We start from the raw sequence: 26,971 nt of genomic DNA, 5'->3' as shown, positions 1-26,971 counted from the left end.
ACCTTGTGGGTATATACCCCACTCAGGTACTTGGTATCACTTACCAAGGTAGAAAAGCCATAATACTTCATGGAGCTGAACCTGAAATAATATAATGCTTTAATTTTTCCCACCCCTGAACCTTAATTAGTAAACTAGAACATTGTATTTGTTAGAATATATACAGCTGCTTCTATGCAGAAAAGTTAGAATTATAAGCAGGCTACAATGAGGAAAATGACTATTAAGTATGTCTGATTGGAATTTTACTACCCTTTTGGGGCATAGGAAGCTGAGATCTTTTCCTTTTAAGAGATATAGTCTCTGGGTCTATGGATATCTCCAGATCCATATTCTTCAGCAGGGTCAAACCTGATTCTTGGTCTTCTGCCAAATAAGTGTTCCCTTTGTGTGTGACTCGGAGCTTTGTAAAGCTTGACCATCTGTATTCAATTACTGCTTCTCTAAGAGTTCCTGTGATTAGTTTAAGTTCTCTTCTTTTGTTGAGGATTTCTTTTGGCAGATCAACAAAGACAGCAATATAAGACCCATTATAAGTAAGTGAGTTTTGTTGTCTCGCCATTTCTAAGATCTTTCTTCTTGAACTCCCATCTGAAAAAGTTGCTAAAATGTCCCTGGGGCTTTTCCTTTGTGGATTATTTGGCAAACCAAGCCGATGTGCTGTGGTAATTAGAGGGGCAGTATGACCTCTGAGGTTTAGAATTTTTGTTAGCCATTTGTTCAAGAAAGCTGCAGGATTTTCATTTATTGCTTCATTTTCTTCAATCCCTCTAAATTTAAGATGAAGCTTGCGATTTGAAAGTTCTAGGGATTGAATTTTGCTTTTCATTAAGTCATTGTCCTTTTGCAAGGCTTGGATTTTATTTTGCAATGAAGTACTCAGATCCATTGCACAATCGGCCTTATGAATGGCTCTAGTAATGTCCAATTTTATATCTGAGATCTGGTCAGTTAAATTTGTAATTTTATACAAGATTCTTTGCTCCATTTTTTGCAGCAACAAGGGCAGATTAGTTTCAGACAAAGTTTTACCTGTTGCATTTGCCTCAGGCGCCATTTTGAGTGCTTCTTCTCCAGCATTGCTTTGAGTCTCAGGCTGCAATGGCACGGGAAAGTAATCCTGGAGCTTTTTAGCTGACTTGTCATTTGCATTTTTCTTTTCTGCATTGTTCTTGCCCATTATTTGAGCGTTCTTGCTTAAATGAATTGCTTTCTTATACTAATTGGCTCCAGGGGAGAGCAGAGCTCAGGTTTCTGTGTCTGTCTTCATCTGAAGCAGAGCCACGCCCCCCAACTAGCGTCACTCTTAACAACAGAGTTGCCAACCATCTAGAATGGGCCTGGAATCTCCAGGAGAAGCGGTCCCTCTAGAAAATTAAAAACTGTTACACTAAAAGAACTCCAAACAGTTGGAAAAACAAATGTAGAAATAGTTTCAATCAGAATTAGCGCCCCTACTTCATTTTCAATGGCAGGCTGTGGAAGGAGGGCCTGTTCAGAAAAGTAGATAAGCAGTATTACAGCAGAAAATTGGCTAGATCAAGGATATTTTGAAAATCTCTCAGAAGCTAGATTTGTTCATTTTCTTTCACAAAAATTTATTTTCTGAGGACTTGAACCGCTCATGCGACTTTTTTCAGCTCATTTTAGAGATCCAGTTCTAGCCCAACGTTTTTATTCTGAAGAGAAAGATCAAGATGGGTAGCCATGTTAGTCTGTCTGTAGCAGTGGAAAAGAGCAAGAGTCTGGTAACACCTATAAGACTAACAAAATTTGTGGTAGGTTATGAGCGTTTGTAAGCCACAGCGCTTTTCTTCAGATACAGCTACAATGTGAGTCCATTTTAGGGTTGCCAGGCCCCACAACCTCTGGGCGAGGGATAGGGGTCTGACACTTACCTTGGAGGAAAGGGGGTGCGCGTGCACAGAGCGCGCATGCGTGCACCCCCACAAGCGCAATGGCGTCACTTCAGAAGTGACATCATCGTGCATCCCCTGGGAGCACGTCCAGGCTCCGCAGGGGCTCAAAGTGGGCTCTATCTGTGCTGAAATGGGCCCGTTTTTGAGGCGCTGCAGAGCGCAGGAGCACTTCTGTGCTCTGCAGCGCCTTAAAACAGGCCCGTTCTACCATGGATCAGGCCTGTTTTGAGGTGCTGTGGAGCGCAGGAGTGCTCCTGCACTCCACAGCACCTCAAAACGGGCCTGTTTCAGTGTAAATTGGATCTGTTTTTGAGCGGGCCCATTTTTGGGCACTGCGGAGCACAGGAGCGCTCCTGTGCTCCACAGCGCCTGAAAACGAGCCCGTTTTGCCATGGATTGGGCCCATTTTCAGGCACTGCGGAGTGCAGGAGCACTCCTGTGCTCCTCAATGGCCCCAATCCGGGCCAAAACAGGCCTTATCCCGGTGGCTGCTGCACATGGGAGCGTGCAGCACAGCTGCAAAGCCTGCAGGGAAGGTGCGTGCCCCCCGCCGGTTAGGTAAGTGGGGGCAGGGGGGACCGGAGTGGATCCCCGTTCCCACCGGGGGTCTGGGATCCCTACTCCATCTGTCCGTATATCTTGGAGAGTGGAGTGATTACAGAAGCTGAATGATAATAGCTGGTGAATGACAAAGGCAGGTGTGATTGAATATGGTGAGGTATGCAGAGGGGTAGTAAATGTGGAGAAATTAGCATTGGTAATGAGACAGGAAGTCTTTGTCTCCATTCAGTCCAGGTGGATGCATAGTCTTGAGCTTCATTATCAGTTGCAATTCAGTAGTCTCTCTTTCTAATCTTCCTTTGAAATTCCTCAGCAGGAGAATTGCTACTTTTAGGTCAGCAACTGAATGTCCTGGAAGGTTAAAATGTCCCCCCACTGGTTTTTGAATGTTTTTGTTTCTGATGTCAGACTTATGTCCATTAATTCTTTGTCAAAGGGACTCACCAGTTTGTACAATGTAGAGAGTGGAGGGGCATTGCTGACATGTGATGTTGTAAATCACATTGGAGGATGAGCAGGAATATGAACCTGAGATGGTATGGCTGATGTTGTTGAGTCCACTGTTGAAGCTGCTCAGATTAATATGAGAGCAAGGTTGGTACCTTGGTTTGCTGCAGGCCTTGGTACCAGAGTCCATGTTAGTGTTAAGTAGTTTATCATTGTGGGTGAGTAGTTGTTTCAGGTTAGCAGGCTGTAAGCAAGAAAAGGTCTGCTCTCCAGTGCCTGTGTGAGGAAAGTGTTACAATCTAGCATAGGTTGTAGACAGCCTGCTAACCTGTCAACTTTGTTGTGAGCAGCAGCATCAGTGGACCCAACAACATCAGCCATACCATCTCGCATTCATACTCCTGCTCATCCTGGAGCAAAGGTAATGCAACCTGCATCTGTAGATTGTAGTGAAGAACCGACAGGAGACGAGGTCAGGATGCAAGTCTGACCCTCCTTTCGGAGGCGAGTGCTTTATTGAGAAGTTTTTCCGGAAGTCCAGGAAGAGAGCAAGAACAATTAAGGCAATAGCAAAGTTACAATATTCTGAGACCGTCACAGACAACTGGGCAAACATGCTGCGGTCAGCCCTTTGTCTTATCTGTGAAGCATAGCGAAGCACATTGTGAGGTGAGCGTGTGAGTATATGGTGCAGCTCTGTGAGGGATGAGTGTTGAGACATGCTGAGAATGGCCCAATGCCAGGGTGTACTCCCTTCTAAGTCCTGATCACGGTGTGCCTACTGATCAAGACATGCAGAGCGGGGCTGCCAAGGCTGGCTGGTGTGCCAGATCCAGCCCACATAGATGTTGTTGTTTCCAGGGGGCCAAGTGAAATCAAGGATATGGCTTTTTCCTGTAGACCAGAAGAAACATCATTTCTCAAAAACTTTTGCTTAAAAGAGTTTTAGGCAGTGGTCATAAGTAGAAAAGGTGCTAGCTTGTATGTTCTAAAGGTACCAACAAGGTTTTTTTGCTTCTGCTGCAAAATATTTCAAAGAAGTGCTACATCCAGTTCGTCATTTAGGAGTACTGGAACAAGTGATTGAAAACTAGGATTCTCAGGTTCCCCTCAGATGGTGAGCAAACTCCCTGTGGTTTGCCCCATTACCTGCTGATTCCTGGCAATCAACAGGAAGTTGTAAACTGCACAGCAATCTCCCGCCACTGGCAGGAAACCCAGGCAAGTGTGTGATGGGTGGGCCCCCAGCAGGGCATGATGACATCACTTCCTGAATTGGTCACTTTTAGGCTCCGCCTTGCACAGAGCAAGGGAGCACTCCTGTGCACAACATGATGATATCACTTCTGGAAGTGATATCATTATGTTGGCGCCATGAGTGTGTGCATGCTTTACCACTGGTGAGTACTGGTCCCCCTTCCTCCTGCCAGGAACCTAAGGGTACCTGACACCCTATTGGAGACACTTTAGTGATATTCTGAAACAGCATGAAAAGCCTAACAGCCATGTGACTGCATACTGCAAGCGGATGGAAACTGAATCCAAGTTTATACCAAACAAGTAAATTGATGCAGAACACCAGTGGATTATGAACCAAGGAATTCAGCATTGGAGGAGTGTGCTTGAATGCTTAATGGCTATTATGGTGTTCCAAGTATCACACAACTTGGCATTTCAGGGATCTTTGGACATGCTCTTTGCTGACAACAATGGAAGTTTGCTGGGCCCCACACAACGGCATGACAAGTATGATGAGGTAATGTGAAAACATTTGCATCATTTACCTTCAAAAGAGTGTTGCTACTACAGGAAAACCTTTCAGAATGAACTGATTACTCTTATGGCCAACAAAGTGTTAGAAAACATATATCACAGGTTAGCCAAAGGTAAATATTGCTCTGGCATATTAGATTGCACATCTGATGTAAGTCATTCTGAAAAGATGTCATTTACAGTGAGATTTGTGGATGAAGATGAAGGTAAAATTTGTGTAGAACATTTCCTAGGAATCAAGGCAGTTCTTGAATCAACTGGACAAGGGCTTATGGAGCACTTGTTGAGAACACTGAAGGAAAACAACATATACATTAGGCGTTGTCATGGCCGAGGTTATGATGAAGGTGCCCACATAAAGGAACAAAAGAAAGTTGGTCAGGCAAGACTACTTACATTAAACCAACAAGCTTAATTTGTACTTTGTGGCTATCAATCTCTCAATCTGGTAGTTTCAGATAAATCGTCATCAAAGAGATCTACTCTTTTGTGCTATTTTCTTCCTCCGTTCAACAGTGCCCTACCGTACTGTGAATCCATTGTGTGGCACTCTCTGGGAAAGTCACATAGACAGTGTGAAGCATATTCAACATCAAACAAAAGAAGTTTATGCTGTTGTGATGGAAATAACAGAGTTGCCTCAAGCAGATGTCTAGCAGAGCAACTGTTAGACTTCCAGTTCTTGATAGCAATCATAGTATGGTGTGACATTCTGTTCCACGCCAATATTGCAAGTAAGGCTATGCAATGCCTTACAACAGATGCTGTAACTGCCACATGCCTCATGAGGAAATGTGTGGACTTCATCACACTGTGCAGGGAAAGTGGTTATGCAGCAGCAGCTCTCGCTGCCAAAGGGTTTCCCAAGCCATTGATGCTGATACCATTTTTAAGGAGCCCCCACGTAAGTGCCACAAGCAGAAACAGTTTGAGGAGTGCAGTAGTCCAGAAGAAATCTTCTAATGGGAGTTCTTCTACAATCTTGTGGACGCTGTTATTTAATTGAAGCAGCTTGAGGGTCACAGGACAATATGGGGATTCTTGTACAACCTTGAAAAGCTACCACAAGAGACACTCAACACCCACTGTATGGATCTACACAGAGCCCTTGGTAATAGCAACAACTCTGAAATCAATGGTGCAAATCCTTTTTTAGGGCTAGGCCATCTCCAGCACATTCTACATCCTGGAAAAGACTTACCACAAAATGCCCTGCAATACATCCATGAAACTGAAATGAGTGACATCTTCCCAAATGGCAGATGTCTAGGCAGAACTATGAATTCTCCTGACACTTCCAGTGACTGTTGCCAGTGGAGAGCATAGCTTCTGGAAGCTGTAACTGATCAAAGTTGAAGCTGATCAAAATGTGCTTATGATTAGAGATGGGCACAAACAGAAAAAAAAATGAACATGATGTTCGTTGTTCATTGCCATCCACGAACAGGGACTCACAAACCACCACGAACATGGCCCTGTTCACGAACATGTTCATGGTTGGCTGTTCGTGGGGGCTCTCCTCCAGCAGGCTCTCCTCCAGCCATCATCCAAATCAAGATCCCTACTGCACCCCTCCCAGAAACCTGACCTCAGCAGGCACCAGGAAAGGTACCAATAATAAATAATAGCTTGGCCCCAGAGCCTGGCAGCAGCCCTGGAATTTGAAGGGGTAGATCCCTATCCCACCACACACAAAGAAAATTCAAGTTCCAATGCACTCCATCAAAATGCCAAAATCCCTCTGCACTGTCTGCTAAATCAGAGCCTTCCTTGTAACAAATTTGGAGCTCCACACTTGAAAGGAAAACCTGCCTCTCAAGCTAAATTGGGCTTAGAGTGGGGTTTCTAGGGCAACAGCAGGAGTTCAGACAGAGTTCAGACAATCCCTACCTAAGTTGCCAAGGGAATTGATTGCAGGTGCCAGACTGTCTGGCTTGACAAACAGCAACGAACAGCAACGAACGAGGCTTGCAAAGACCACCTGTTCATTTAGAATGGGGCCTCAAGAACAGCTTGTTCGTGAACAGCAGGTTGGGCTGTTCATGGCTTTTTTTGCTGTTCGTATTGCTGTTCGTGACCATCTCTACTTATGATCTGCCATGGGAGTTGAGAGACTCACATCGCTTGCTTTGCTATCCTATCCATTGAGAATGACATCATTCAGAACCATGATCACTCAACCACTATACTGCAGTTTGCATGAGCCAAAGCTTAACAAACCACAGTCTGAACAGTGGCACTGAATTAAACAATACAACAGAATTATCATAGTTTATTTACATACTCCTTTTTAACAGAAAGTCTCAAAAGTGGTTTACAACACTGGAATAGATGGTTTTACTTGCAATATTTTTGTTTCCCTTTTTTGGCAAGTATTCCTTATTTTACAATATCAATAACTTTTGGCATATCCCTACATGGTTCTTCATTTGAGAGGGGGAGTGTTGGGTTTTATCTATATTTAATTAAAAAGTGTATATCTTATTGTGCACATGGTGGTGTAAATCATAGAACCATAGAATCTTAGAGTTGGAAGGGGTCTTACAGACCATCTAGTGCCTCACCCAGAGCAGTGAACAAGTTAGTGTTATTATTATCCCCACAATACAGCTGGGGAGCTGGGGCTGAGAGGAGTGGCTTATCCAAGTGAGCTCATGGCAGTAGTGGGATTTGAGCCAGTAGAGTGCTGATTCATAGCTGAACCACTTAACCACTGTGCTACAGCAGCTCTCTCTGAAGAGAGCAATCAACCTCCTCTTCTCCAAAGTCCCCTCAGTCTTTCCTTGTAGGGCTTAGTCTCCAGGCTCCTGTCCTGATCATCTTGGTTACTCTCCTCTGCACTCGTTCCAATCTGTCTACAACTTTTTCGAAGTGAGTCCTCCAGAATGGCTCACAATACTCCAGGTGGGGCCTAATCAATGTGGTATATAGTGGGATAATGACATCCTGTTTGTTAATACACACCAAATTTGTGTTTGTCTTTTTTGCTGCTGCATCACACTGACTGCTCATCTTTAGCTTCTTATCCACCTGTATCCCGAGATCTTGTTCACACACACTGCTACACAGAAGCATATCCCTCATGCAGTATGCATGCTTTGCATTTTTGTTACCCATGAGGAGAACCTGGCACTTATCCATGTTAAATCGCATCTTACTCAAATCTGCTCACTTTTCCAGTGAGTTCAGATCTCATTTAATCCTATCCCTGTCTTCAAGGGTGTTTGCTATTCATCTCAGTTTGGTGTTATCTGCAAATATGATGAGTAATCCCTTCACACCCTCATCCAGATCATTTATAAAAATATTGAAAAGCACTAAGCCCAGGACCGAACCCTGTGGCACTCCACGGAACACCTTCCTCCAATTAGATGTGATGTCATTGACAACTACTCTTTGGGTGCAGTTATCCAGCCAGTTCCCTACTCATCTAACCATCCTAGAGTCCAATCTACAGTCCACCAGTTTACCCATTAGAACATCATGAGGAACCTTGTCAAAAGCTTTACTGAAAGCCAAAGAAACTACATTGACAGCATCCCTGTGATCCAGTAAGCCTGTCACTTGATCATAGAAGGAGATGAGGTTGGTCTGGCAGGATCTGTTGGGGACAAATCCATGCTGACTTCCCCGTATCACCATATTGTCCATCAGATGTTTGCAGATTAACGCCTCTGGTATCTGTTCCAGTATCTGCCCTGGGACATAGGTAAGGCTGATTGGCCTGTAATTCCCAGGATTGTCCTTTTTCCCTTTCTTGAAGATTGGCATGACATTTGCCCTCCTCCAGTCTTCTGGCACGTCACTTATCCTCCAAGAGACCTGGAAGACAATCAACTAAGGGTCTGCAAGCTCTTTTGAAAGTTCTTTAAGTAGACAAAAGATCTGCAAGCTCTTTCGAAAGTTTTTTAAGCACTCTTGGGTCTTTAAGCACACCCCATCTTCTGACTCAGGGGATTTGTACATATCCAGTGCAGCAAGGTGCTTCTCTACAATGTCTCTGCTCATGTCATGCTTTGCCTACTACCATCTAGAGGTGAGCCTGTTCTCTCCTTCAGGTAGAAAACTGAGGCAAAGTAGGTATTGCGCCTTTCTGCCTTCTTTCAGTCCTCTGTCAGAGGCATTGGTTTTGGAAGATTCTTTAAAAGGAATTGAAATACTAATGGCCAGACAGGAAGAATTTGATGCACTAGTGGGTTTCAAGGTAGACGAACATGTTAACAAAAAATATGAAGATTCAAGAGGAAACAGTCTTCATGAATAAGACAGGTCATAAGATTGAAAAGAAGGTAAAATCTGGGGATCATGTTGACAAATATGAATTGTATTGCAGTTATCACTATTGGGGAGAATATCGGGGATCAAGATGAATGTTTTTAATTTAAATGTTTAAAATATTTTAAATATTTACATTTACAGTGCACTCTTAAGTAGAGTTACTCCAGTCTAAGCCCATTGATTTTAATGGGCTTAGACTGGAGTATCTCTTCTTAAGATTGCAGTGTTATTGCTGACTGGAAGCCCCTGCAGACTTTTTGCATGAAACAGACAGAAATGAATTGATGATTTGTGGTTTTGATGATTGAGGAAAAAAATATATAAATAGAAAAAAGAGAGCTTTTCTTTGTACCCATAAAGTAAGAGATAATCTTACTCTATAATCTTATAATTGTACTTGTATTTCCCTCAGGAAAAATTGGAAGCATTCTCTTTCTTTATATTTCTTTTATATTCTTTTTTCTTTTCTTTCTTTCCTTCTTATTTTCTTTTTTCTATTCATTTTAAATTTGATGTTAAGTTTTGTTTAGTGTCTATTTAAATAAAATAAATACAAGTTAAAAATATTTATATGCACCTCAAGGGAGCCGAACATGACTCTTTATCCATCAAATCACTATCTTTTTATGTTTCTACCATAGCATTATACTCCCTCTCCAACAACATTTTATCCAAATTGACACACTGATATGATTTAGTGTACAGTTTATTTGTAGAGACCCATGCATTCCTTATACGAACCCATCCACAAAAATGGTGAACCAAAGGTCAAATCCGACTAATACATTCTCATTTATGTAGAAATAATAAACACATTGTTTTTCCTATCTAAATCAACTTACAGTCATGTGATTAAATATACAGCATGGCTAGTATTACTAGTTTCAGGAATCCGAATTTTACCTGTTTGATATACCATCACATCTAAAAAATGGCCTAATCTAAACTATATGTCACCTCATCAAATTGCCCATACACTTAACACCACATGCCAAATTATGGTTTCAGGTGGATAGCCATGTTGGTCTGTAAGAGAAGAGCAAGGTTCCAGTTCAGTAGCACCTTAAAGACCAACTAGATTTTTAGGACATGAGCTTTCGAGAGTCAAATCTCCCTTCATCAGACAGCTGCCTTTGTGGACCCACCTCAGTATATACCAAACAATCTTTCAAATGAGATGGCCTCTTAAGGCCAGAAATAGTAGTTAGAGCTCCCAGAAGTATCCACCACAATAAGCCAATGATTACAGAGAATGGTTTTAATATGTCTTATTAAATGATGCTCACAGTAGATGTTGATATCTCCATGACGTATCCTGTGTCCTCTTGAATTAATTATTGAATGAATTTGGTAATTTGTTTTGACCATAACTAGCTACGTAAAAGGTAAATTATTTGGAATATGATGTGGATATAAACTGCTGTGATGAAATAATGCAGGCTGGTCTGCAGGTTTAGAATAATATCTCACTTGTAAACATTATTGGAATTTATAAACTGCCTTAATAAAAAAATTTACTGAAATGTTGCTATAAATGTCAAGTTAGAATGAATATGGTTTTATCCACAAAACAAATAGTGCAGTCCTATGCAGATTTACTCCAGTCTAAGCCCATTGAATTCAAAGAGTTTAGATAACAGTAAGTCTGGACGGGATCCCACTATCAGACATTCTATATGGATCATGTAAAATAATAGCACAGTTCTAAGTAGAGTCACACCTTTCTAAATCCATTGACTTCAGTGGACATAGAAGGGCATGATTCTGCTTAGCACTGCACTGCAAGTTATTCATAGACTTGTTTGTTTATTTATATCCTGCCTTATTTTCCTGGACTCAAGGTTGCTAACGATGCAGCAAGAAGCTGCAAAGATTCAAAAACACAGGAGTCCTTTACAGGGTTGCCAGGTCCCCTTACCCTTCTGATGGGAGCAGGGGGACCCAGCACTCACATTTGTTCTTCCCTCGCATGTGTGCAAAGTGCATGCTCCCAGTGCAGCACGATGATGTTAATTTGGAGAGTGGCATTATTGCGCAGGGCCCAGGAGTGCTCCTGTGCTTTGCACTGGGCCAATTTGGGCCCCAGCCTTTTTGGGGCCCAAATTGGTCCAGGGCAAAGGGCAAGAGTGCCCCTGGGCCCTGCGCAATGATGTCACTCCTGGTTGTGATGTTGTTGCTCTGCACTGGGAGCATGTCTGGGAGGCCTGTTCCCCCACCTTTCCCCTCCCTGATGGCCAGGTGAGTGGTGGTGGAGGGCAGTGTGCGGGAGTAAGAGATCTTCTGCCCTCACTGGGGGACCTGGCATCTCTAGTCCTTTAACAAATAAAAATAATGCGCATATTGATCTCCCTGCAACTGTATATTAAAAATGTACAGATTTGAAAACTCAGAGCTAAATTTGCTGAAACAGTTTAGTTTCCCCTAAATGCCATCTGAAACAGTATTTCCCTGCCCACTTTCCTAAATGTAGCCAGTGAATGTGCCCTCCATATCCATTACCATAGAAAATCCCTGCAACTGACCCATTGCTGTATAGACAGTCCTGAGAGTGGGCACTACAGGAAAAAGGCCATCTAAGGAATGCAACATGATACACTACAGATGACATCCCTGAAGCGGATTCCTACTGTGATCTAAAATCCACTTTGAGTCTCCATAAGAAAAGTGGACTATATATGAAGTTAACGTGGCTATACCATATAGGGCGCACATAACACTGGTTCTGCACCAGCTGCACTTGCTCCCAGTGGAATTCTGGATTAGGTTCATGGTTTTAGTTTTAACCTATAAAGCCCTTAGTGGACTGGGATCCCTCCCCAGAGGGTGCATCGTTCATCCAACAAATAGGTGCTAGTGGTCCCTGGCCCCAGGGATGCAAACCTCATCTTGAGCAGTGCCAGGGCCTTTTCAGTCCTAGAATCAACCTGGTGGAACTCTCTGTCTGCTGAAACAAGGGCCTGGCGGGATTAACTATCTTTCCGCTTGGCCTGCAAGACAAAGGTATTCCACCAGGCATTTGGCAGAGGGCAAGGTACAGGCTGTCCTCCTTGTAGGTCTCCTGTTTGGGGGGGAGGGTAAAAAAAACCCTTCACCCCAGTTTCCACTGAGATATTAATATATTCTGCCCATTCCCACATCATGGAAAATTTTTGGTTGGGGGCTGAGCAATTGGGGTTGCTGCCTCAAATGTACTGTTATTGAATTTTATGGTTTTAATGCTGTTTTTATTTTCATTTATTTATTTATGTTGTAATCCACTCTGAGCTCATTTACAGGGAGAATGGATAATAAATCCAATAAATAATAAAATAATAATAATAACAAAAAAAATCTTCCATGCCTCATTCTGACACATGTTAGTCAAATTTGGAAGATTTAGTAGCTTCCCATGGCAATTCTTTTAGCATAAAAAGAGAACTGATTTTTAAACTGAAAATAGTTATTCAAAATGACCACACCAAAAAGCAGGTGCAAGGGCTGGGAGGAGACAAAGGGAGTACATGTGAGATTTCAGCTATGACATCAGTAAAACCATAAAATTCCCAGTGATTCCTAGAGCTACCCTGGTGCAATCATGCCTTAAAGACCAAGTGGATTTCCAAGGTATGACGTTATGAGAGTCAAAGCTTCCTTCCATGTTGTACCTGGAAGTGATGGAGCAATGATGGCAATGTTACTGTTTCTCTTGCCAGTGTTCTCTTGCCAATGTTCAGAGCTGTGGTGGGCAACAAAGCATGCCAGTGGGAAGCCTTCCACCATAGCAAGAAGCCTGGCAAGGTTATCAAAAATTAGACATTTAAAAAAAGTATGTAGAAAAATCTTATTGTTTCAAGGAAGCAAATATAATGTCCCTCATTTGTTCATGAAAGGCATGTTCTATCTCTTAACTCCTCAGTCTTCCTTCTTGTGAAGGCTATTTACATAACTGACGTGTTACAAAAAGTTAATATAAAAAACTCCAAGATTGCATCAAATTATCCCATATAGATTCAAATCCTGACACTGTGGATATACCTGGGGAAGGAAAATCAAATGTGAACACCTAAAGCAAAAACATTTTAAAGTATTTTAAAAAAATGATTCCATGCTTGTTTGTTCCAGGGTTCCAAACAAATCAAATTCCTCAAACCCATTTGTTAAAGAATAATATTCAGGTTATCCACCATTGGATTGAAAAAAAGGAGTCTTAATTTCAATTGGAAAACTATTTTAAATGATTAAGTTCTTGTCCTACAAGTATCTGAATTAGAAATAGGGGAGAAGGGCAAACTCTTATCTAATACTTCCCATTCGTCCAAAATATATAATGAGTTTTGAGCTACCTCTTGTGGTCCTTGATGTGTGTTTCCCAGTCACTCACAAATTGCAGTTGAGGAGATTAGAATAAGCAATATTTGTTCTTCCTTCAATCTTTCTTTTGATCACCACAAATATGTTCTGCCAATGAAAATAAATCTTTTATTATCATTTGTCTCATCTAGTTTAAAGTCATAAGGCTTCATACTTCTCTATTGTTTGTCCAGTTGTTTAACTTTCATATCCAGTTGTTTCAAATTCTCTGTTAAGGCCACAGGAACCATCCTATGTTCACAGATTCAATATTTTCTTCCTCCCAAAAACCTCTGAATTATACTTTTTCTATTGCAAATAATACCGAGCCCAAAGAAATGTTTTATTGCTGCTAATTTCAATGTTTTTTTAAAAAAACTTCTCTTTTAATGGCACTCTTTTAACTTCTGAAACCACACAAGAAAACACTGCATTTTCTAATAATCAGCTACACTGGTAGCATGAAATTCCATCCTCCGTTTCTTTTACGTCACTATCCAGTTTGGAAAATCTGGGTGTGGTATTAAAGATACCTTCAGTGTAGGACAATTAGCTTGAAATTTCATAAATGGAGGTTATTAAACTAATGTATAGGTTTGACGTAGAAATGCTTTTACGTGACAACTATGTTTTGTGTCTGAAGTACTACACTTGTTCCCTATTAGCAAAATAGCATCATGGTTACGTAACAACCAAGGAATGTACACCTGAATGCCACTCAAAATGACATCATTTTTTCAGCTGTAATTGTTACAGAAATTAAAGTAATATGCAATCTAATTATATTATTTTTAGAAATTCCAGCTCTTTTACTAATTGCAGCAGCATTCAAGATGGAAGATGGTGATAGTGAACATCGGCTTCCAGTTGCAGCAGTGACTGCACCATGACATGTTAAGAGCATCCACCAACTGTCATCATTCTCGAACTTCTCAAAGTTGCTAGCACTACTGAAAACAAACTATTATGATGATGATTATTATTATTACTAGAAAGATTGTTATTATTTTCCTGGAAGTTCCTGATGTGGTAGTAACTGCAACAGTGACCAATTTCAATTTTTTAAAAAAACAAGTTAGGGTCATAGTCTTGAGGTGAGTGGAGGAACAAGTCTCTTCAGGAAGATCCCAACCCCTTTCTCTGGGTTTTCAGCCTTCATTTTCCAAAGGGTAAATCTCTAGTAGTTTTACTTGTAAAGCTGTAATGAAACTTACATAGGCAGTATTCTGTTTGGTCGCTAAGTAGGATGTAAATCTGCTCTAATTGCCCCGTGTTCTGACCAATGAATGCAAAGGTACTGGAATTAGTGAGGAGCACTGGGTACCTATTTTTTTTTATTATATTAGAAAATGGGGGAGGACTGTTACTAGAAGTGCTCAGAGTATAAGTGAAAAATTCTGTTCACACATGTTCTCCCTGGCCTCTGTATCAGCAGATCTTTGTCAGTGCTTGAAACAAGCAGCACAAGGCTGATGGGTGATCATAACAAATAACTTGAAATTTAGACAAATAACAAATAAGCCACGGTGAGCAATAGAACAGTGATCTTCCCAATTCTGAACAGGGATGCTCCAGTTTGACTTCCATCCTGCTTGCCAGTTGCAAAGAGTCAAACATTTGCTGAACTTTTCAGATTTGTGTCCGAACAAATATTGATTTGCCAGTTTGTCCAGATAGGCAGCTTTCTCATGCAACTAGATTTTTTTTTTTACAGCTGCTGCCCCCATCATCCATCTATCTTATAGCTGCTGCCCCATCCAACAGTTAAAAGATGGATAGTTTAAGGGTTTTTTTAGTTGAGACTTGCTGCTTAGATGTTTCTGTATGCCTTTAGTGTCTGTCCATTAACCTAGCTAATGTTGCACTCAGTTCTTACAAACACTTCACAAATAGATGCCTATGACTGCACAAGAACAAAAACAGGCAGTATATCCAATGTTGATGACCCAGCTGTAATGCAAGAGGATATGTGCGTCTTTCGCAGTCATCAAAAAGATTAAGTTTGTGGACTATGCAACTGCAAAGGTAGCCACAAGTAATGTATTTGTTACTTATTACCAAGCCATGATGACCTGACTCTGTAGCACGAACATCTATTGCTCAGGTGCAAAGCAGTTCAGCATGGTGCTCAAGATGAACTTGGACAGCAAACCTTGAGGCAACCCAATCTAGGACCTTGCCTCATGTGTAAGTGAGAGAGTTTTATTAAGGTAAGTTCATCAAAGGTATCAGCAGACCAGAGGCTCACTGGGGATCCTGTGGGATAACCAAACATCCTGGGCAAACGATGCTACCTCCATCTGCCAGGTGTGGACTGACAGCATTAATAGCCTTGTCACTTCCTTGATGACAGACCACCAATCTTTCCAAAGGGCAGAGGGCCCCCAGTTACCAATCACCACCCTCTCCTCCCCCTTCCTATTGGGCAATGTTTACTTGAGATCCCTGGTATGAGCAAAGGTAGTGGGATGGTGAGCCATGGCCCCTTTAAGAATGGGGCAGGTCGCACAGTATGTCATGCCGCTACACAACAAGGTCAGGTTGTGGGATCCAGACCTGGGGTGTGGGTTGGATGCTTAGACTGAAAGCAGATCTGATGCCAACAACGGACAAAACCTTGAGAGCAGATCTGATGCCAACAATCCAAAACCTTGAGACTTATGCTTTCAGCTTAGCTTCTGGGAGTGCATAGGGTTCTGAGACATTGTCCTGAGGTAAGTTCAGACTTTGTGGCGGCCATTTTAGGCTAGACCAGAGGCCCATCTTTTCAGACCTATTAAACTGTCTGTGCTGGTTCCACCTGAACTGCATTGATTCTCTCTCCATCAGCCAACCAGGGGTGCCTTTAGGCACCCTCTCCTAAAATTTCTGGCTACAGGCTTCCTTCTGATAAATCCAGCTCACGCAAAAATTGCAGCAATAAGCAGCCTGCTGCTGCAATATCATTCCCTGATAACATCAGCAATGATGAGACTCCACTTGCATCACTGCATTAGCCTCCCTTATGATCTGGTTCAAATTAAGTAGGTGCCCAAAGCATGTAATTAATGAAACAAAGTGATGTACTGATTCTAATCATGTGTTCACATGCTACAAATGTTTTATGACTACAGTTGTCGTTGTCAGTTGCTATTTGCTCTGTAGTATAGCTAGGAATTCTTGGGCCCTGGGGCAAGATACTACTGAAGGGGGCTGGACCCCATCAGTTGCTCTTTGTATGTATACAAAGCAAACAGAATGTTTCAGAATTGTATCCATATTTAACAGCATACCCTTCCTCCCCCATTCAGTTTTTCTTTGGTTTTCTTTTCCAGCCTTCTCTTTTTAGTCAAGAATACCAGACCAAAAATACCAGAACATTAAATGCTAAGTTGTGAAACTTTTTCACTATGTAATTTGTTATGTTATGCAGCATAAAGAACAAGTGCTAGTATGGGTCCCTAGACTAACAATAATGAAATGCTATCCAAAGACATATAATACAATGTACAAAATGGGAAATCAAGCAATACACTTTTGGTAGGCAGCTGCGTCCGTTCTGCAGTCCAGGCCAGCTTTTGATAGCTTGACCAGTGGAAAGGGTCTTATGGACTGTAGGTATGCTTGTTGTCAGGATATGCCTGGAGCAGTCCTGAAGATTTAGCTGCTACTCCTCTTACTTGTCCTGACAGATGGCCCAGGATGGCCAAATTCCATCTAATCTTGTAAGCTAAGTAGGGTCAGCCCCGGTTAGTACTTGGATGGGAGACCACCAAGGAAATCCAGGGTTGCTACACTGAGTCAGGCAATAGTAAACCACCTCTATTAGTCTCTTGCCTTGAAAACCCTACAGGGTCACCATTAGTCAGCAGCCACTTGATGGCACTTTCTGCCAACTGTTACTTGTTCTCTTGAAGACAGCCAGGGCTAAACTCATGGCACTGCAGTGCAAGGATGCAGTCACACTGCCAGGTGGTGGCTGCTGCTGCCCAGACCTGGGAATGGATTTTACTAATAGGCCATGCCTATGCCACTGACACACTGAGTGGTCACTACCATAATATGTGCAGCGGAGAGTCAAGCTACAAATGATGCCTGACACGAGGTGGACACAAGTCAGGTTCCCGAAAGTTTTGATGGGAGTTGTAGGCGTCTTTTCTTACTACCGTAGCTCAGCAACTTCCCAGCCATTGGGGGATGGACTTTACCAAAGGAATCAGTTAGCAACATAAAACCCATCCAACTTGCAGAGTTGGAGGGAGAGTGCCTGCATAGAGATTGCTAGTATTGTCGAAGGCTTTCACGGCCGGAGCACGATGGTTGTTGTGGGTTTTCCGGGCTGTATTGCCGTGGTCTTGGCATTGTCAGGAACTACAATGCCAAGACCACGGCAATACAGCCCGGAAAACCCACAACAACCATTGCTAGTATTTACAACAAATGTTTACTACAAGCAAAGCCCACCGGTGGCAGGGTGCAGGGTGCTCACCTTCTGCCGGCCCAAGGGAGCCCCTGGCAGTTGCCACCGCACCAAGATCCCTTATGCCATTTCACTGGTGGCTGGCAAAGCTACTGGCATCTGGGACAGTTGGGAGTGCTTCCACCGGCAGCACCACAGGAAGCCTCCCGCGCCTCACATGCCCCATGCCTGCTTCGCCTGCCAGGAGGTGTCTGGAGAGCCAAGCACCAGCAGAGAGAGGTGGGTGGGCAGCAGGAGAAGTGCTGGGGAGCCAAAGGAGGGAGGCAAGGATGTGCAAGGCTCAGGAAGAGAGCCAAGGGCGGAGAGCTGAGGGCATGCAAGGCGTGGGAAGCTTCCTGAGCCACCCCGCTTTCTACCAAATCTTGTGGGGCTCTCCAGTCTGCGACAGGATGGGAGAGGAGCTGCAGAGGCCAGAATAGGTGCACTGCTGCTGGCAGGTGAAGCTGGTCCGGGGTGTGCAAGGTGCGGGAAGCTTCCTGTGCTGCCACTGGCAGGAGTGCTCCAACTTTCCCGGCTGCCAGCAGCTTTGCCAGCTGCTAGGCAACTGCTAAGGGTTCCCTTGGGCTGGCAGAAGGTGAGCTCCCTGCACCCTGCCACCGGTGGGTTAACTGATTCCTTTGGTAAACTCCAGCCCCAAGTGACTGGGAAGGAGCTGAGCTGTGGAAGTCAGAAAAGATGCCTACAATTTCCATCAAAACTTTCAGGAACCTGACTTGTGTCCACCTCATGTCAGGCATCCAGGGCCGGATCTAGCGCTCCCGGTGAGAATTCATTTTATGGAGCATGCCATGCCTTTGACAATTGCACACATCCACTCATGAAGGTTATGCGCATCTCTAGCTACAGTTCCTTCTTATGGCATTCCCTGGTTCTGATATCACATGGAAATTTGTTCCATTAATGAGTTTGTGGCTAATAGGGATGTGCGTTTCGGCATTCAGAATGCCGAAAGAATGCCGAAACAAAAGTGTTTCGGCTTCTTTCGGGGAATGCCGAAACGTTTCGGGGAATGCCGAAACGTTTCGGGATTCTTTCGGCTTTCTTTCGGCTTTTCAATGGGAAAATGCCTCCGTCTTCCCGGACGTCTGGGGGAGGCATTTTCCCACCGAATAAGCCCAAAATTGGTGGGAACCTTCCTCTAACCCTTCTCTAACAACCACCCAAATTTCAGACAGATTGGACTTTGGGGGGCCATGTTATGGCCCCCCAAAGCAGGTCCCCCCATCCTCCCATAAGAAAGCGAAGGAGCAGCATATTGTTAGCATGCTGCTGCTCATCTTTCTTCATTATTTCCTATGGGGAAAAATGAAGAGGCAGGCTTCCTTTGCCAGGGGTGGTATTTTGCATGCCCTCAGGGGCCCTTCTCCCACCCCTCCTCCCACCCCCCACCAAGGCTCAGCCTGCTCCCACTTGGGGGGGGCCTCCCCAAGTAGGTGCTCTCATCTCTACCACTGACAGCTGGGGGAGGCTTGTGTTGCCAGGGGTGGCATTTTGCATGCAAAATGCCCCCCAGCCCTCTGGGGCCCTTCTCCCACCCTTCCTCCCACGCCCCACCCAGGCTCAGACTGCTCCCACTTGGGGGGGCATTTCATGGCCTCCCCAAGTAGGTCCTCTCAGCCCCTAAAGTCCACCCCTTACAGCCCCACACAAACCCAATTCCCACCCCAGCTGCCACACACAGACCCAAATCCCCACATTAGCCCCTCACAGACCCCAATCCACCCCCACCTGCCCCACACCCATAACCCCAGGAACAGGCTGGCAAAGGCCAGCCCTCTCCCTTTGTTCCCTATGCTGGGAACTTCTAAACTCTCTTTCCCTGGGCAATTCTGCACAGCCCAGGGGTGCCACAATGGTGGGCACACTTCTGAGTGCCAGCTGGTCCCTGTGAAAGAGCACCTGAACCACAGACACCCTCCCTCAAATTCCCCCACCACCTACAGAGATGGCTGGCCAGCCAGCCCCATTGTTCCCTATGATGGGAACCAACTGCACAACAAAGAATAAAACAAGAACAACACAAAATAAAGTTTTAAATTTTTTTTCTCCCTTCCAAAGTACAAGTAGGCAAAGCGTTATGACACATTACACCAGCAGTCCCCCACAGAGAAAAATAACACAACTCACTTAATATCAGAGAATCACAAAGCATGATTCCTGTCAAAAACACTTTATTTCTTGAACAGCTTTAGGTTACACAGCAGGGGGGAACACCAAAGGGCATGGCAGCACTATCTTACACAAAAATAACACAACTCACTTAACATCAGAGAATCACAAAAACACAATTCCTGGCAAAAACACTTTATTTCTTGAACAGCTTTAGGTTACACAGTAGGAGGGCACAACAGGGCATGATAGCAATGTACTACAAAAAATAATACAACCCACTTCACCGTTTTTGACAGCAATTGTGTTTGTGTGATTCTCTTATGTGAAGTGAGTTGTGTTATTTTTGTGTAGTACACTGCTTTCCTGCTCTGTGGTGCCTTCCTACTGTGTAACCTAAAGCAGTTACAGAAATAAAGTGCTTTTGACAGCAATTTTTGGGGTGATTCTTTAATGTGAAGTGAGTTGTAAAAGTGTTGTTGGGAAGAATATGGGACTGGTGGATCTCTGAGTCCAATGGAGGAAAAAACAAAGGCTGGCAGAAAGTTACCTTCTGTAGGAGGAGGTTGCAACCAGGGAAGATGTCTTATTTCATCTACACCAATACCCCCTTTGTATACATAATTGTCAAGAACCACATTATCACATCTTTGTTGCACTGAAATGTAATTGTTTGTCCTTTTAAGTATAATTGAATAACTTCAAGCAGGTTTGTAGACTTTGTGTAATGTCTACAGAGAAGGATGTTTATTAAAATGTAAAGAGCAGCACCTCTAAAACCATCTGATTACCTGGAGATCTCCCATGCTTGTACACAGAAATGCAAGGATCATTAGTGCAAAACGTTTGCAATCAGTTTGGCAGTGGGTTAGAAGGCACATGTCCTATTTTACAAAGCATGTCAAATGTCAAAGCTTGTCAAATAGGCCAGGGTGTATAAAACCAACACCACTAGAAGTTTCAATGCCAGGAGCTGTTTCTTCCATTGCCTTCTGGACAGGGAGTTCCTCCTATAACAATCTCTGTTCAGCATTTTTTAATAGTTGCCTGTTAGACAAATGCAACTGGAATCAGAAAGTATGTCATGCTCAGTCCTCCCTCCTCCTCCTCCTCCTCCACCACCACCACCACCACGAACTACAGTAAATGACATTATCTTGTGGAAGGAGAGTGCAAATTGCTCAGAGCACATCAAATCAGCAGGTCTGCAGCAATATGTGTCCTTGGCGAAAGCTACAGTACAGCCACATTGCTTCCTACAAGGACTACAAGCTGTGATGAGAAGGTAATTGCAGCAACTTATTAATTTGCATACACTGGCAAATGTATGTGATGTTGATGATAAAGCAGTGTTATTATGCCTTAGCCTCTGAAGAAAAGACTGAGGGCTATGCTCGCCCTAACCAACAGCAGTATGGTGGGTATCAGGGTTGAGTTTCTTACACCCCAGGGTTGATGCTAAGAACATCTCACGCATGAGGTGTTCCCAAGGTACAGCTGGCAGGCCATTTTTGGTAAAGGCTGTTGCTGACTGGAAGAGTGTGAGCTATCTTCTCAGAGGCAGGGAGCTGAAATCTTGAGCTAAGTGAGCTCTTCCCCAACTTTTTGCAGAGATCACACACGTGGGGAAGAGACTGTTGATCAGGATATTTCATCATTATATGGAGTAAGCCGTAGAGACTACACAAGCCACAAGAATTCACCTGTGGTGCTGTCACCTTCTGGATCCAGCATATGACAGTTCTCTTCTTTTGAGCTACAGGGAATTACAGAAGAAATTGCGCAGAATCTGGATCACTATCCCAGGAGTTTCTGTAAGTAAGATCCAGAAATGCAGAATAACAATAGCATGCTAAGACTCTAGGAGGGCAGAAGTGTCTTTGAACTTATGAGGTATCCTGCCGTAAAGAGCTTATCAGTTTCACTTAGGTTTTGTTGAATCATTACGTGTGAAAGTGGTCACTTAGATGTTTCATACTGGGGTCTCTGGTTTTCTGAGTTAGGAAAGGGTTAACTGGAGAACCCCTAGGTACTTAAACCCAGCTCTTGGTTCTGACACTGAGAAAGTCTCAAGGATAACGTCCAGTAAGGTTTAAGGATAGGTAATTAATTTGGATAGGTAATTAATTTGAAAATATCATCCCATTTTCCATGTTTAAACACATACTTGCCAACACTGCCCTTCATGCAAACCGACTCACAAGGCTCCATATTAACTTCTTGGAATTCTTCCAGACTAACAGAGGGTACATGCCGGTGTACATATATCCTGTTTGTATATTGGAATTTTCAGCACTGAAGCAGAACATATTCAGGCAGAGACACGTATTTGAACTCTCTTCTTCCAGAAGTTGCTGGTCCATAAAAGCAACTGTTCCTTTAACTGCTCGATTTTCTTAAGAGCCATTGAAGGGAGACGTTGTCAAACAGTTTTTAAAAGTGAAAATGCATGATTGCTTGAATAGAGCAAGGCCTAAGCATACAAATTGCTTCTGTGGCTTCATGTTGGTTGGTCAGTTTTTTCTTTTGAGGGCAATTGCTGATTTATCGTGGGGCGCTGCTCCTGAACACACCCTACATTTAGGCTGCTACTGAAAACAGAAGGCTGAAAAGCCCTTATGTGCACAGTCATGAGAGGGCTTTTCATGTGGCATTTAGGACCCGGTAATGTTCATGTGGCATTTAGGACCCGGTAAGTATCGATGGGATGACTCCTGTTTATCACTTTGAAAAAAATTTGTATAAGTCAACTAGCCAAGGATCATGCATACCACTTGTTCTTATTGTATTGATCAACGTCCAATATGGTTTGCATGCTCATAAAACTTGTTTAGCTCCGCTTATTTCAAAAACAACCTGCACCTTGTTTCTACTTATTCAAAATCATGCATAGCCATTTCACAAGTGGTAGTTCAACAAATAATTGCTACTATTGGAGCTAGATCTGATCTGTGTGTTGTTAACTAGAGTGGCAGTCCATCTGTGAGGGAAGGGGAGGCACTTTCAGAAAGGATAGTGCAGGTAAACTTAATATCCCCCTTGCATTGTTGTTAGGGTTGCCTGTTCTGATGTTTATAAAACTGCACCCCATAGATACAGTTTTGCTCAGGCCTCTGCTCCTAGGCTTACCAGAAACCGCTCTCCCTCCCCGACTCACCAACAGCAACCATTGCTTTCAACCTTAGAACCTTATGAGAAAGCACTGGGCTTCATTCCAGAAGAGCTAGATATGGTGGGGCTTTGATGCAGTTCCATACTTGTACTTGTATATGCACAAAACTTTGCTCCCCAAAACCTAGAAAATTCTGCCCCAAGCCCTGCACAGAGTACTAGAACTGATTGCTACCTTTTGATGAGGAGTCACAGCAATAATAGTGCTTCACACTATTATTATTTTTATATCCCGTTGAAGATGTATGCGAAACTCACCTGGAGCAATCGAAACATGCATGTGCGCAGAGTTCCGGAGCATAGGAATATTCTTCCTTAAACTGTGCCCTGCTCTAAAGTGTAGTATTGTTTGGAGGTAGTGTTTTAGATTACCTTTACCTACTGCCTACTGAGTTGGGGAGTAGGGAGCCATATAGAACAGGACTAGTAGTTTTTGAATTTGGCATGGTATTATACGTACCATTGTTATACAGCATACAGCCCGCCCCATTTTTTTAATAAATGTCAAAGGGAGAAAGCTTTTTTCTTTCTGGCACCTGCATCCACTCTGAACTAGCCCTCTCACGACTGTTTGAAAAGCCACATCTGATTATTTATTTATTTTATTTATATCATATTTGTATTCCGCCCTCCCCGCAAGCGGGCTCGGGGTGGATACCAACCTTAAAATCATTTTAAAACATTCCGTATTAAAACGTTAAAACATCATATAAAAATAGCAGCACTCTTTTGCCTGGTGGCAGCAATACAACTAATAACCAATGATACAGCAGTACAACTGGATATAGCAGCACAGTAACAGCAGCTGAAAAACAAACAGTGGTGGGCAACTTTCACAGGGAGGGGGGGTAGATGTTGCATCCTCCGGCCAGCGGAGGCCCAACCTCAGCCATGAGCCTGGCAGAACAACTCTGTCTTACAGGCCCGGCAGAAAGATAGTAAATCCTGCCGGGCCCTGGTCTCAGTAGACAGAGCGTTCCACCAGATAGGAGCCAGGACTGAAAAAGCCCTGGCTCTAGTCGAGGCGAGGTGGACCTCCTTGGGGCCAGGGACCGATAACAGTTGTTTTTCTCCTGATCGGAGGGTCCTCTGGGGAATATACCGGGAGAGACGGTCCCTCAAGTACGCTGGCCCCAGTCCGCACAAGGCCTTATAGGTCAATACCAGAACCTTAAACCTGATCTGGTACACCACTGGCAACCAATGCAGCTCGTGCAGTATTGGTGTAATATATGTCCTATTTGGTGCTTTCATAATGACGTGCACTGCTGCATTTTGCACCAGCTGCAATCTCTGGGTCAGGCTCAAGGGTAGGACCACATAGAGCGAGTTACCGTAGTCTAACCTAGAGATGACCATTGCCTGGATCACTGTAGTTAAGTCACAGGTAGACAGGTAGGGGACAAGTTGCCTGGTCTGCTGCAGGTGGAAAAAAGAAGACCTGACAATTGCTGCGACCTGTGCCTCCATTTTCAGGGAGGCATCCAGGATCACCCCCAGGCTCTTAACCCTCAGAACTGGCACAAGCTGTGCCCCATTGAGGGCTGGGATCTGGAGTCCCGAACCCAGTCCCCCATGGCTCAAGCACAGGACCTCCATTGTAGCGAAGAACCAACAGGAGATGAAGTCAGGATGCAAGTCTGACCCTCCTTTTGGGAGGCGAGTGCTTTATTGAGAAACTTTTCCAGAAGTCCCAGGAGAGAGCAAGACCAATTAAGTCAATAGCAAAAGTTACAATGTTCTAAGACAGTCACAGGCAACTGGGCAAACATGCTGTGGTCAGCTTTTGTCTTATCTGTGAAGCATAGCGAAGCACATTGTGAGCTTGTGTGATTATATTGTGCAGCTCTGTGAGGGATGAGAGAACACATTGAGACATGCTGAGAAGGGCCCAAGGCCAAGGTGTACTCCCTTCTAAGTCCTGATCACGGTGGGCCTATTGATCAGGACCTGCAGAGTGGGCTGCCAGGCTGGCTGGTGTGCCAGATCCAGCCCACACTCTGTCTTTGTTGGGTTAAGTTTCAGTCAACAGCTGCAAACGCATGTTCCAGGACATCTGGGGCTGAGTCGGGCCAGCTGTCCATCATCAGATACAGCTGGGAGTCATCTGTATATTGATGACACCCAAGCCCGAAACTTTGTACCAACTGGGCAAGGGGGTGCAGGTAGATGTTAAACAATAAAGGGGAGAGTATTGCCCCCTGTGGGACCCCGCACACCAATGGGTCCACAGTTTTCTATAAGTGTCTGAGCTGTTACCACTTCAGAATAAAAATAAATAAAATCTTAGTTCCTCAAAAGCAGTCTTTCCTTTGTTTTGGGGGGCACTAATTAATTCATATGGGTGGTGGGAATTGCAGATAGGGAATCTGGAGAAAAATTATAATGGACCAAATCTCCTCAAATTGATGTCCCGTGCAAAGATGCATCCCTGTGCCAACATGATGAGAAGCCAAAGCTCGCAATGAAAACACAGGCAAGTCACAGTAGTGCCTGGGAGGCACAGTTCGTGTAAAAAATATTCATCCTTGGAACAAACAGTTACTGCCTTCTATTGTGAACCATATCACGTCAGACATATAAATGGCATGATGATTACATTGCAGAGGAACAGACTCAAGAGCGGGAAATTTACTCGTTTTAGCTAATTTTTTAGTTCAGGCCATGGGAATTTGGGCAACTTATTACATTGCAGAGGGGAAGCCAGAGCATCACAAGAAATGTGTTGCACCTTAAACCATTTCACAGCATGCAGTCACCCGGATCAGATTATGATGGTGGTGATTTCATCCACAGTGCCAGTGTCACCCCTTCTAATACTTCCGTTGTATACAATCCAGAAACACCGTCAGCTCCAGAAACAAGAAATCGGTCCTATCCACGAAAGACCAGGCTCTGTGCTCCATGCTATTTGCAGGAGTATGTCACATAAATGCAGATATATTTGGGACTTCTGCATCGTTATTTCCATTGGTTCATTTCTGTAGTTTGTTCTTTCTTTTTGTGTGTATGTGGTTACTAGGGTTTTTATAAATCTGGAAATGTTTTTATTTCCTGAGTCTATGTTTATGTCTGGGGGGAAAGAAGGGATGTGTGTTTTTGACAACTCTGTTCCTTCAATCCAGGCCAGTGTTTTAGACTGTCTTAATCCACTCCAGGACTTACTGTAAGCGGGAACAGAGAGAAAGGAAGTTGTTGTCACTGCAGCTCCACACTGAGAAAGAACTTATACTAAACTGTGCTCCTTTTTGAAACAGCGCTGCCTCCTTATTTTGATGCTTAGCATTAACGACACAACAGCAAAGGACAGAAAAAACTAGATGTCAGGGAGAAAACCTAGATACAGCCATTTCCCCAGGCAAAAAAGTTCTCTTTGTGGCAGGGAATTCTTCATACATACAGAGAAGCATTCCCTCAACACCATCAGCAGCCTGCTGGTATCCTACAGACACAAGAAAATCACCTCAGAGTCAGGCCTTAGTCTTTTGGAAGTGCTGTATTGGGAAGCACATGAGTCACTGAGAAGGCTATTCTACACAGATTGCAGGGTGGGTCAGAGTCCATCTAATAGCTACTTATAATAGCAAGCAACATATTTATGACGAGAAGGTGAGAGGCAGCTCACTGTAAGCACCATCCTGAAGGGACAACCCTATATGTAAGTATTATAATCCAAATATTTTAAAATTTAAATTAGGGTGTTGCTTAGAAATCTAAATTCTAATGTTCTACAGGAAAGAAAAGCAGAGCAAGGGAACACCTAACTGTAGTTCAAAGCCTAAATTCTAAATCATGAAGTTGAGGCTTCCTGTGCAGGAGTTGTTGTGACTGCACTGATGAAGGGAAAGAAATGTGATACGTGGTTTCCCTACAGTTCTTCACAGCAAAATTGGGGAGCTTTAGAGCTGATGTTTTTGTGAACAGT

The 26,971-nt window shown here is 43.5% G+C and overlaps 1 protein-coding gene across 4 annotated transcripts in view; it reads left to right on the top strand.

Annotated features, from left to right (window-relative positions):
* ASAH2 (N-acylsphingosine amidohydrolase 2) overlaps window positions 1–26,971 on the top strand; it is a 98,631-nt gene that overhangs the window by 18,198 nt on the left and 53,462 nt on the right. For 2 of the 4 annotated variants that reach the window (XM_054982688.1, XM_054982687.1), the window contains exon 2: window positions 21,487–21,689. The exons of 1 other annotated variant lie outside the window; for it this stretch is intronic. The gene's annotated coding sequence lies outside the window, so the exon portion shown is untranslated. Of the gene's footprint in view, window positions 1–21,486; window positions 21,690–26,620; window positions 26,705–26,971 lie in introns of those variants that run through there. One more of the 4 variants, XM_054982690.1, reaches the window with a different exon arrangement.

The sequence above is a fragment of the Eublepharis macularius genome, chromosome 6 (assembly GCF_028583425.1).
Source record: "Eublepharis macularius isolate TG4126 chromosome 6, MPM_Emac_v1.0, whole genome shotgun sequence".
Lineage (NCBI taxonomy): Eukaryota > Metazoa > Chordata > Lepidosauria > Squamata > Eublepharidae > Eublepharis > Eublepharis macularius.
Note: the sequence above shows the minus strand (reverse complement) of the source record. Positions and strands in the feature narration are given on the sequence as shown.